The following is a 12,791-nucleotide window of genomic DNA, read 5'->3' on the forward strand; positions in this document are numbered from 1 at the left end:
TATTTCGTCTCACATTTTCGCTTTTGACAATCAAAGAAGATGCCAACTTATTATACATGATCGACCCGCTTTTGGTTGTTAGATTGTACAAATTAATGACGGGTGTGTAGTTTCTTTTGTGCCTACATATATGTATAAATCTGGAATTAATACACAATGACGGTGCAAAAGAGAGAGTTCTGATTGCTTTGGACATTGATACACTGAACTGGCCGGTTTCTTGTGGTAGTGTCCATAAGATAGCCTTATCATGATGCATGGTTTGCTTGTTTTGTTTGGTAGCAGATGGCCGTAATATTGGGATTTTGACACAAGAATAAGTAAATGATAATTAATACTGTTGTTCTCATATTCGATTAGCTAGCTAGTACCTGCAGCAGGCCGGTTTTGCGTTAGATCTATGTCTATCGCTAGCTATTTGTTATTCAGTTCAACATAACACATTTATTATTTCTTCTTTTTTCACATTCTTGTATGGTATCTAATCAAAACATGTGTTGAATCTGATGTTTTATCTGGCCTTATATGTTCTATGAATGATCATGATCGATATATTAATTCCCCAAGATGTACCCCCTTCGTTTTTCTAAGATATGGTGCCGTTGAATTTTTTTAACGTATGCTTGATCATTTATCTTATTAAAAAATATATAACTATTATTTATTTTACTTTGACTTGATTTATCGTTAAAAATTCTTTACGTATGTATGACTTAATTTTTTTATATTTACACAAAAATTTTGATTAAAACGATTAATGATTAAATGTTAGTTAAAAAAATGAACGACATCATATATTATAAAACTGAGATAATATATGTGTACGTACGGTGGTCTGATGGATATGGTTGTGACCGCAAGTTTTTAGATGTACACGATAAATCCGCATATATACTAGTATTAATTAATATTGCAAGTGCCGGAGTACCAGTAAGTTTTCAGTTACAGGACGGAGGGCAAGCATAAATACTTCTTCAAGATTAGTCTTTACTAGCGTGCATACGTTTTCTCTTTATGAGTGAATCCACTTTGATTATAAGTTTATTTACGAAATTTTATCTGCACAAAATGTGAAGGAGACGTGCAAAATACTTGCCCTCACGACATGCTTTGGGAGTGCACAGATGGTGTATTTTCTAATCCTTTCACGCATGCATGCATGGAATGATAAAAAGGCTCGATCTCCTTCAGCACACACATGTATTTTGTATCTTTGCCACGCAAAAGTTGCACCTTTTAAACGGATTGCAGATACGAGCATGTCTCGGTTTCCTCTCGATATAGCTGAATAATTCCTTAGTTTTGACAGTCTAGTGCCATCATTTTTATTCCCTCTGCCGTCATATTTGACCAAACTCTTCTTTTCCGGTTATCCCTCGTGCAAGCATATATATAAATATATATATATGGGGCAAATTAGTAGTTAGTTGCTGACGACTATCAATACTGTTGACGGTCAGGTGTAGAAATAGAATTGGTAGGTAGCTTTGGAGAATCAAGTAAATTAAAACTAACAAGTCAATTCATATGCTCAATTATTTTCTTCTCTTAATTAAGGACAGCATGCAAGAGAGAAGATCTTGATTATTTTTTTTTAAAAAAAGGACGCATGCTAGCTCAACTAACGTTCTTGAAATAAAAAAAGAAAATATCTAAAAGAAGAAGAGAGGAAAAAGAATGGCTGTTAATTATTGCCAATCCTATAATATATAGCAAGGACAGGATCACTAAGGCCATTCTCAACCCAAGACACTAGACATAGTTTTCATAAACTCCACATCATTAAGAAACTACTACTCCTACTAGACACTACTCTTCCAATGTAAACATAATTATCCTATATTTAAATTTAATGCTACTTATCTCACATGATGTTTTGGATATTGTGTAGAAGTCATGTCTCATGCAAGATATAGTTTCCTTCTCTTTCCTCATTTATTCACTTGCCACATCATTTTTCATCCTAGGTGGCAGCTTATTTAATGTTATGGACACCATCCTAGTTATTGGGTTGTAAATGGCCTTAAGTAGCTATCAGCCTTTGTGTATGTCTGCGTTAACGGACCTAGTATTTTCTCAAGCCCTGGTCAAGTCCAGTTGTTATCCTCAAACTCCTCGATAGTGGCACACTAATACATAATAAAGTGCAATACAAGATATAGAAGTACAAATACCTTGTTGCTCTCTCCGTCCTAAAAATATAACAACCTAGAATGGGATAAGACATATCCAGATTCGTTGTCCTAGGATAGATTTCATCCCATCCTAGGTTACTATATTTTGGGACGAAGGGAGTACATGTTAATTTTCCCTTAAGCCTATAATATCTTCATGGAACATTGTAACTCTAGAACTTGATCCAGGAATGACAAGTCACAAATTAAATGTAGAGATTAATTAAGGGAAAAAAACAAATCTGAATTACCCCTCTCTCTACCTCTCAAACTATTGTAACAGTACGTATTATCCCCCTCAATTTAAAAATAGATATTCTTCACTCTTAACTTTTCATACCGGACGAATTACCCCTTGACCGAATCCAGAACGGTTTTGATTCTATGTAGCACACACGTGGTAGTCAACAAAATAAAAAATAGTGGGGGCCCACTTGTTAGTTCTGCCTCTTCTCTCAATCACCACATGTGGGCTCTACCTTTTTGTACTTTTTTTAGTGCTGATTGAACTGCCATATGGTGACCGAAAGAAGAGATAGAACTAACAAGTGGACCCCTCTATTTTTTATTTGTCAAGGAGGTAATTCGTCTTTCATGTTCATCTTTCAGGTCACTTCAGGGATAGCTTCATCTTTCAGGTTCTTAGATATTGAAAGTGCTTTAGTATCTTGCCTTTTTCGATGTTTGCAAATATATATCTATCTCAAATCTCCATATAATCGACTTTCAATTCGGTTTTGATTATTCCGTAATTCAGTTTTGATTATATTCATATCTAACATAGGCTTGTTGATTGTTACTAGCTCGAGCTCCAGTTTCTCCTAGGACACCTCTCAACACCAGTGTGCTAGCTCCCACTACTTCAAAAAAAAGTTTTTGCAGGTCCCTCACGATTAATTTCCCAAGTGGATGAAAATACAAAATGCATGTTTTATGGTTACGAATGATGATATCTCTTGTGTCAAAGGGTCAGAGAGCCATTCGTGTAAACATAAAAACGCGGGTGACCACTGACAACCGCCGCACGTGAAGATTGTTTCAATTTACCCGAGCGGCTACCTTAAGCAGCCACCCGCACGCAGACGGTTTCATTGAAGTGCCGACTAGAAAAATATCTATATTTACATGGGGACGTATCTTAGATGGCCTTCCGTGTAAATTATATTTTTTAGGCGGCACACTATTAGATGTTCATATGTGGTGTTATTGTTCCGTCTTCCTTCTGCCATTACCTTTGATTATTTTTTTCGAACACACAGAACAATTGCACATCATTCAATTAGAAGAAAGCAATTCGGTTACACAACATAACACTGCGGGCACACGCAGAAGGGCTTATCTTTCATTAGTATACCATAAATAGCAGCCATATAAGCGTTCACTCATTTTATGGTTGTGATGAACTGATGATCAAGGCTTGGAATTAGAAAGTAAAACCTCCTTATCAAAAGCTACACGAGCCAGAGAGTCAAATTTTGACTCTGCTCCGTTTCAGCTAATTAACTTGAGTGGCTACAACCTACAAGGCCTTGGTGCTGGCTGAACGTGCGATCGATGAGATTCTCATTACCGCCCAGCTAGTGTGGATGATCTGATCGATTTCTTGCCGACTCTAAGGACAAGGAAATTAGTTCGTGAAAAGGGAGGTCCGCGGCTAGCTAGCTGCTACTCTAGTAGCTACGGCCAGTACGTGGGCGTGAACAAATCAATCAATCATTTTGTCACGCATGCACCAAGAAGGACGTTCTTCCTAGGACCAACAAAAGGTTGCAAGTAGCCATTTGCACGCAATTTTGGGCGTTTTCTAGAAAAGTTGGATCTTCTGATCGTGCAGCCACTGTGGGAGGATTCTCCAAGAACTGAGAGGAGAGTCTGTCTCATGCATATGTGGAAGTAAAACGCTATAATTCCTACATGTGCTGTGCATGGTACGGTGGCCTACTGCAATAGAAATTACTGCTGGTCGTGATTCGTGGAGGAAGCGCGCGCGGTTTTAGTCAGCCATCGAATTGTGATACTTGGTCGTTGGACGGAAATTGTCAAATGCACCTCTATAACTTAAGCTTTTGACTGCAGACTCTAGGACGAAAATTGTCAAATCTGAGTTTTGTTACCTAGCTATCTTATATGTTATCTCTATTATTATCACGTAAAACTCCTGTCTACTCTAAAATCTACTTTTAATTTTCTTATTTTCTAATTCCGAATTTCAACACTCTTCTTTCCATCATCCATATTTTTAATTCAAAATTTCAGTTATTTCTAAATTTTATTCTGGACTATATAATTTTTTTCCAATATTCTTTATTTTTTTAATTTCGAATTTTAGGTATTTTGTACTTATGTATGGACTCTAACATCTAGTTTTAATTTTCTATTTTTTTTTTAAATTCCAAATTTCAATTAGCTCTATAATTGTATATATGTATGGACTCTAGTCTCCTCTTTCAATATTTTACTCCCTCCATTCCATAATATAAGGCATAACCACTTTTCTTAGATGTTCCATAATATAAGGCATGGAAGCAAGCATGCAATTAACTATGACATCTTCTTCATTAAATTATAACCTTTTAAAATCCTCCACTCTTATGTTATCTCTAATTCTATTGGATGCATGCATTATATTTATGAGGATGATCCAAACTACAAGATGATAATAATTATTTCGTGGTCTTTGAGTTAAGGGTGGTTGTGCCTTATATTTTGGAATAAATTGAGTATTATTTTTAAAATCCCAAATTTAATCTATTTTTAAATTATATTTTATATGGACTCTATTTTTTTCCTTTTTTTTCTGATTACTATAAGAAATTTTAGGTCATGAGAGTGAATTTGGAAGCGCTTTTTTCTATTACCTTAATAAGTTAATAGATAGATAGATTGTCCTAGAATTATAAATATTTTAATTGAAACTTTTGTTTTGACACCAAATGACACATTAATTTTCTATCATAAGACAACATATTAGACCATCATCAACCCTATGTCATCTAGTGTCCATAACATTTAATACATTGCCACATAAGTAAAAAAAATCTGATGTGACAAGAAAAATAATGAGGAAAGAGGTAAAAAGATGAAGAAAACATTTCTCAGGTAAGAAAACCATCTCTACACAAGAAGCAAGAAAGAAAATAAGGGGATATATAGATAAAAGGATAGAGAAGAGTTGTGATAGGATGATAATTTAATTTTGAAGATATAATTCATTGGATATATAGTCTCTATATATAGTGTTTATACGATCGATATGACAACTATAGAAACTATTTGATAGTTTCTGGGTTAGAGATGTCTTATATTACTTACATTTGCGTGCGGCTCGGGGTATGAATGCTAGAACTTACCTAGCTTGGAATGCATTAAGCATGCATGCATTGGATGACTGGATCTTCTAATTGAAGATTAGTGGCCTCACCGCATCATTAAGTGTCCGTGAAGATCCCTCTGAAGATATAAAAAACTAATGACATGTACTAGAGAATATATGGGTGATTGGGTGAACACTCATTTTCATGGTGAAAGACTGAAAGGACAGTTGGCTATAGCAAGTTCTTGTGTTTTACTTGTATATTTCTCCTGCAAAGCAAGTACGTAACACTTATAGACCTCTAATTCACTTCACATGAATTGGTTAAGAGGCCAGGTTTTACACTGCTTTGGCAGTATTTTAAATTATTAACCAAGCTAATTTTGATTCCAAAATTGTCATATCCTCACTCTTATAAGAAGTGGCTGAGTAATGAAACATTCAAAAAAAAAGGCAGCTTGTCACATGCGCACATATGTATATAATTTTACAGATCTTTGAATGATAATTACTTTTTACGACTAGTAATATATTTACTTTTCTTTTATCCTTCATTGGACTTTTTTTATTACGTAAAAGATAACATACATACCATACTTACATATTTACGAACGTGTCTCCCTAACACGAGCTCAAATAGATAGATGTAAATGGCCGGCAAATCGCCGAGCTCACTAAGATCCCATTGAAAGTATACCTACGTGTGTGTATATGTGTATGTATGTAATATCGGTAGGTATCAGAATTTGAGCCCCGGTGAATATAGTTATACCCATATAACTTCATCACACTACCGTCGGTATATAGGTATCGAAATGGGGCTCTCTTCCCTTTTTTCTGTAGGGAATTCTCTTATTAGAGAACACGGAATGGTGGAAATATGTCCCCGTCGGGTCTAGGGGTTGTCCCTGTTGGGTGTGGCGAGGGGTACGGTGGGGATGATCCTTTGTCCCTCGTCGTCCCCGTTCCCTGTGAAGACCTGATTAGCGGGTATAAGGGTCTAAATCCAATGCAAATTATGTATGTCCAAAGGTTTAATCGTAACATGATCAGTGGACGGACACTTTTCATGTTAAAAGAATATGCTATTGATATGTAAATGATTTTAAAAATGGGGATGGGCGATCTGCGGTGATTAATTTTCCGTGTGGAGGCGGGGATAACAAAAAAGTTCCCCATCACTGTAGTTGGCGGCGACGGGGATGTATTGTTTGGCGAGGGATTTCCCATTGTCATCTTGATCATCGGTGCTTCTGCTACCGTCCCTCGTCTTTGCATACAACCATGGAATAGTTACATAGTACTAGACATTTTGGCGCACGTTGTGCGCCCTATCGAAGATCAATTTTGTGTAGTAATTGGGTACAACCAATTAATTCATGAATTGCAGTCGTTTTAACTATAGAATTAGAACGACAAAATTAACACTTTTCTTTTGTGAGAACAACATTCGCATATCAAAATATAATACTCATGTTGATCAATTGCTTTACTGAACTACAAACTGTAAATATTTTCATAGAGATGTTTTCAGAAGACAAAAGGCTTGGGGGTTACCAGCTTAAAAGAAAGCTACTAAGAGATCTCCACCTATACCCAAAAGCTTAAACATTAAGCCAACACAATCCTATCCAACAGACTGAAACCTTAGATCACTCTGATCATATGCTAGCTAACATTCCTTACATAGCTTCCACTTTTTCAGCTACAGAACAAAAGGCCACACTTATCCCTGTCCACCCGTCAAGCAGAACAATGCTCCAGGACTGCAAGAGAATGAATTTATAAAGTATCAAATCAGACTTGTAGGGAATTTCTTAACTACCAAATAGACCAAATACAGAAAATACAAACAATACCAAGGGTTGGCAAGGCTTTTGAATCTTTGACAATAAAAAAAATTCTCAAATGCTTGGTTTTCTATACAACCAATATAGCTTACATGATAGTTGTGGGATGAGGTGGCAATATCATCAAGCTTCTTTCCATGAAAATTACAGCATTTAGGCAACATATATTCTATCCTTTTGTTCTGATAGTGTTAGAAACAAATTATGACAGGATGCCAGATCAAGCAACCAGAATAACATCTAAGCACATAAACATGTCCTTTTCAACTCTTGCAAGACAACTTCTGTAATCAGCAATTTGCAGAATTGTATCGCAAATATAGATAACATCATATTGCAGTTATACACAGAAATAACCAGCAAAGTTTCTAATCATAGATAGACCAGCATTTTCAATGTTGTAACAAAAATTTTGTGATCAGAAAACTAATAGATGTATACAGACAAATTTTGTGATCAGAAAACCGATAGAGCCATATAGGCTGTACATGCTTTGTATTATCTCAAATTAGAAAGGCAACCAGGATTGTAGATGTAGGACCCCAAGGAATGCATGTAAGAATTAAACGATGCGAACACCTCTAGCAAATAGTGAACCCATGGCCCGCTGTTTAAATCATTTAAAATTTAACAGCAAATCCAGCTCGTTAAGCACCTTAATCTAATCAAACTAACTAAAAAAAGGAAAATAAAATGAACAAAGATGGCATTTCTGCCGCTGGCTTTTTTCTCGAGCACGCAAGAGAGTTGTTCTGCCCGTGGCTTTGTGCCATCACCAATGTGTAATCTCCTTCCCACCTGAATGGTGCATTCAAATGTGAAATACATGAGAGGTTTTTTAGAGTGTCTTTCAGCTGTGACAGAATCATTTGCACAGTATTCCCCACCTAATGTTAGTATTTTCCTTGAAAACTCAATCAGGAATCACAAGAACCATACAGATTTATGAATCACAGGGACAAGCAATGACTGATTATAATTGGAGAAGTTTGTTAGCTATTTAGGTAGTCACATAAATATTCTAGCAAAAGAAGCAGTTATCAGCAATCATTATCTATATGAAATGCATGCATCTACAGAGCTAACTACAAATGAATATTTTCAATGATGCATTTCATTAGATATTTTAACTGCTAACATTAAGGTAGGTTCAAATGTTTAGGGCAAATTAAGTGGAAGCTAGGATCCAAATCTAAAGCCCAACAAACCATTCAGGCTTACACACTAACAGGTCATGTAAGATTGCCACATTCCCATGCTTGTAGGGAAAACAACGAACACCTTGTAGGCAGGACACCACACAAAACAAACACCTCAAATTTTTGTGGGGAATACAAACGAAAATCAGATACCAATGGAAGATGGCTTGCTGCATCCAGAGAACGGCAAAAATCAGATACTAATGGGAGATGGCTTGCTGCATCCAGAGAACGGCTAGGCGATGGGAGACAACTCCTCCTCCATCTGGTGGCCAGAAAAAAATAGGAGCTTTGCCACTGCTTATGGAGCACCCACATCACTCGAAAATCAAGCCATGCACCGCCAGACATATACCTCGCCACCTCACCTTGGAGAACTCCATGCCAACGCCATTTCTAGCAAGCTCGAGGCATTGTCCACCTGAACCAGTGAACCACCACCACACCGGGGACGTTGCCAGCTACACACTTCAGGCCCGCTCCGCCATGCGCTCCTCCTCTCTTCGCCAGATCTGGCCGCTGCAAGGTAGATGCCACCAGATCTGAAGGCAGCGTGGGGCTTGGATTGTGGCGAAGGTAAATCGCCGACGAGGTGGTGCTAAGGACGGAGACCTAACCTGATTGAAAGCCAGATCGACCTACTCGCTAGCTCGAGCCCAGCGGCATCGGCAGCAAGAAGAGAGAGGAAGTGGAGGACATGCGGCGAAGCATGTGGCGGTGTCGGGGCGAGGTTAGGTGCTGGAGGATGGAGCGGCGGCGCAACTGCGCAGGGTGTCGGTGTGGCGGGGAGAGGCGGCGCGAGGAGGGGGAAGCGACGCACCGTCACGGGAGTGGTGGCGGCTAGGGTTTCGGGGAGGAAGGGCCGAAAGGGGTAGGGATTTATGTTGTTTCAGAAAAGCCCCTTGACTTTTCTTTTTTAGAGCGCAATCCTATTTCGTGTTTTTCTCTTCGTCGCATAGGATTTTCCTAGTTTTGGAGAGTATATACGTAAGAAATCGGAACGTTGGATCGTACGGTGAGGGATATAAAACAAATTATCTATTAAGAATGGGTCTTTTTGAAAAATGTCCACCCACGCTAGGAACCACGTGCGATCTCAGCCGTTGCTGTGAGGGATCGGACGGCGCGGGAGCCGCTCGCGCGGACGCTCGAGGGGGCGCGGAATCCACCCGCCTCCCAGCGCTCGCGGGCGACGTGGATGCCTCCGCGTGCGAACACGCCGCTCCGAAGCGCACTCAGCTCGCAAATTCCCAGTAGGTTTTAATATAACCGATATACCTTACAAAAGTAACTGCTATCTCTGATTTTATTTTAATTGACGTTTTAAACAATGGACACAGTCTACCAGATATATCTTTGACCTTATTTTTTTATTATAATATATATAATAAATAAATACATGTTTATTTTTATTATAGTGCTTTAAAAGACAAATCTATATATGTTGCTCTAGTTCCTTTAAACTAAATATTTTTAAAGTTATTGATGGTCAAAGTTATAAAAGTTTGATCTTAGCCTTGTCTAAAATATCAATTAATATGGAACCGGAAGGACCGGAAGGAGTAAAACCAATAGCCATATGAAAATTAGAAAAAAGAAGAAATCAAGCCAACACACCTGCTACTGTTTCCTGAATAATCACAGATTATTGAGCGGATTGTTGCTACGGATTGTCTAATATATTATATAGATAAGTTAATTATTTAAGAAATAAAGTAGCAAATAGCTTAAAATAAGTTGCCTATGCATTTAAGTGGAAGCAAATTATCTTTAGCATATATATATATATATATATATATATATATATATATATATATATATATATATATATATATATATATATATATATATATATATATATATATATATATATATTACAAAAAATGTAGCAAATAGTCCGTCCGACGAATAATCGAGAAAGAACTCAGCCTAAAGCTTCATCACATATGGTTCAATAATCATATCTCCATGATAACTCTGTTCGATGTTTTGGGCAGTTCGGGACATATAAATATAATTGGTTAAGATGGTTTTCTGTTTGTGCTTATTAAAGGGAGAAAAATGAATAACCGTGTTTTTGCAGGTCCTGAAGTAGACTTTCATGCTCTGTTTCAGGATCAGTGAACGGAAAAAGGGGGAAGACAAGATCTTGCGAACCAAACTTTTGAGGATAATGTGGTCGGACGTGATGTTTCCTGGAAGCTGCAACAATATTTAAGCACATGTGGTTAACTAGAATCCCTTGAAGTGACCAGTACCAATTACCAAACATTTACCCTGCTGGATATTGTGGTTCGAGAATGCGACTCCTTGAGAGTTACCGCTTTGCGAATTTCTCCTTTTGATAGCAACGGTTTTGCACATTTATAGGTGGCACCTCCCTTTCAGAGATTCGGTGTATATGTATCGTGTTTGGACTTTGGACGGTAGCAGTAGCGAGCGATGGAAATTAGTACGAACAAGAAAATTTTCTCCCGTAATTAATAACTGGGGATTTGCTTGCTTGGCCTCTGTACTGCAGTGTTAAATTTCACCGGAAGGATGTGTGCAAGATTTTGCTACGTACTGTACACACATATGTACTATACTAACTTTGTTGTAGCAATTATAATTCAAACTGTTGCGTTTCTGTTTTTATTTGGATAGGCAATATATATAGAACTCAAGGGTATTTATAGAACCTTCCAATACTGAGTGAAAACTCTAGGATACTATTTTATCTCGGTAAGATGAAGATCGCAAAGAGGCAAACTTGGTGTAGCTATAAGTTGATTAGATTTCTAATCTGTCTGCTCGAGTTTAAGTCTTTGACTCATGTGGATGCTCAGATTTATAACTATTTAGTGACGGACAATGATAAGGTTAGATATCGAGCCAGCTTAGCTTGGTCTGCCTCGGTTTGACTGTTTATCCTAACAAGCTAAGCTTGCTTGGCTCATTTTTTAGGTCAATTAGCTTGTGAGCAAGAGCAATAAAATATTGAGTGAAGTGTTGTAGGGGATGGCGACTAGAGACAGCAAGGTAAAGTGTGGAGTCTGACTACTGGCAGTGGGCTGGGTGGTGTCATGAGCCCACAAATCTAGCAAGTGACTAGTGCTACTATAATTCTATGGGTGGCGACCAACGAAGATGATAGTGACTGGTGATTGGTGAGGCTGAGGCGGAGTAGGCGTCCAGCTAGGGCTTTTGTCGCGAGCCCGTGACACTGCTAGTATCTGGTGTTGTTAATGGCAAATATGTGGAGAAGGGGATGGAAAGTAGTAAGTGGCGAGATAGAGGCTGGGAGTGGGGTAGCCAACTGTGGCCTAGGGCAGTGTCGTGACTCCTTGACTTGGCCAATACCCGTTAGCCGTGCGAGAGCGAGACAACGAGAGGAGAGGGGAGCTGGGGAGTGGGGAGACGTTTCCATGGAATAGGGAGAGGAGTTTTAGGGTTAGAGATGTCTTTTTCTTCTCCTTGGGCTGCTTTCTTTCGTTCATTTTGGTATCTACTTAACAGGTTAAAACTTTATCTTTGCTAGTCAACAAATCCCAAGAGGTCAAACGAGCTAGCAAGCCACGAGTGTTTCATTCAATCTTAGACAATGTGTTGTTGATCAACAGTAAGTTGTCTATAATTATTCAATCAATACTATCGTCAGTCTCTCGGAGGTACTGATAGGAAGGCAAGCAAGGCAAGTATATATTCTAAGGTCATTCAAGTTACGGTGCTGTCACTTAGGTTCATGAATCTACAAAATGCACATTTAGGTCTATTATGTTAGTTTAATGTATCACAATAGGTCTAAATCTCAGTTGACCGGATATGATTGGCGACATGGCGCTCCATGTTGGCAAGCATTTTACGTTCAACCCTCTCCACAACACACCGTGGCAGAAAAAAATGCATTTGCCCCCTTCCCACTACAGTGCAATGGGAAGTAAATGTATTTTGCGTTCTTTTTTTTTCACCCTATTCCTTTTCTTCTTTCTTCTATTTGATATTCCTTTTATTTTCTCTAATTCCTTCATAAAGGTGCGGGAGAGCTCAACGCGTAGCAAACACTGACATTGCAATTAGACCGAGCTCACCACTGTCATGGAACTCCGGCAGCAACTTCCCCTTCACACATTGGTGGTGGAGCAGAGCGGTATGGGGATGGTGGAGCTTGACCCTGACGGCAACAATGGTGGAGCAAAGGGGATGGTGAAGGGGGAGCTCAATCCTGACGGCGATTAGCCTCCTCCTGCAGCTCCTTTCACATGTAAAGCCTTGG

At 38.4% G+C, this 12,791-nt stretch overlaps 2 long non-coding RNA genes across 3 annotated transcripts; both read right to left on the bottom strand.

Annotated features, from left to right (window-relative positions):
• Positions 1-6,942: 6,942 nt before the first annotated feature.
• LOC136353676 (uncharacterized) lies at positions 6,943-8,227 on the bottom strand. Its single transcript, XR_010737068.1, has 2 exons — positions 7,430-8,227; positions 6,943-7,253 (listed from the first exon to the last, which is right to left on the bottom strand). It is a non-coding gene; the product is annotated as an uncharacterized lncRNA (long non-coding RNA).
• A 340-nt stretch (positions 8,228-8,567) lies between these two features.
• LOC4326691 (uncharacterized) lies at positions 8,568-9,386 on the bottom strand. Of its 2 annotated transcripts, none has more exons than XR_001542744.3 (2): positions 9,154-9,386; positions 8,568-9,055 (listed from the first exon to the last, which is right to left on the bottom strand). It is a non-coding gene; the product is annotated as an uncharacterized lncRNA (long non-coding RNA). The 2 variants fall into 2 exon arrangements; XR_001542743.3 differs by having other exon boundaries at positions 8,568-9,078.
• Positions 9,387-12,791: the final 3,405 nt, after the last annotated feature.

The sequence above is a fragment of the Oryza sativa genome, chromosome 1 (assembly GCF_034140825.1).
Source record: "Oryza sativa Japonica Group chromosome 1, ASM3414082v1".
NCBI classification, from domain to species: domain Eukaryota; kingdom Viridiplantae; phylum Streptophyta; class Magnoliopsida; order Poales; family Poaceae; genus Oryza; species Oryza sativa.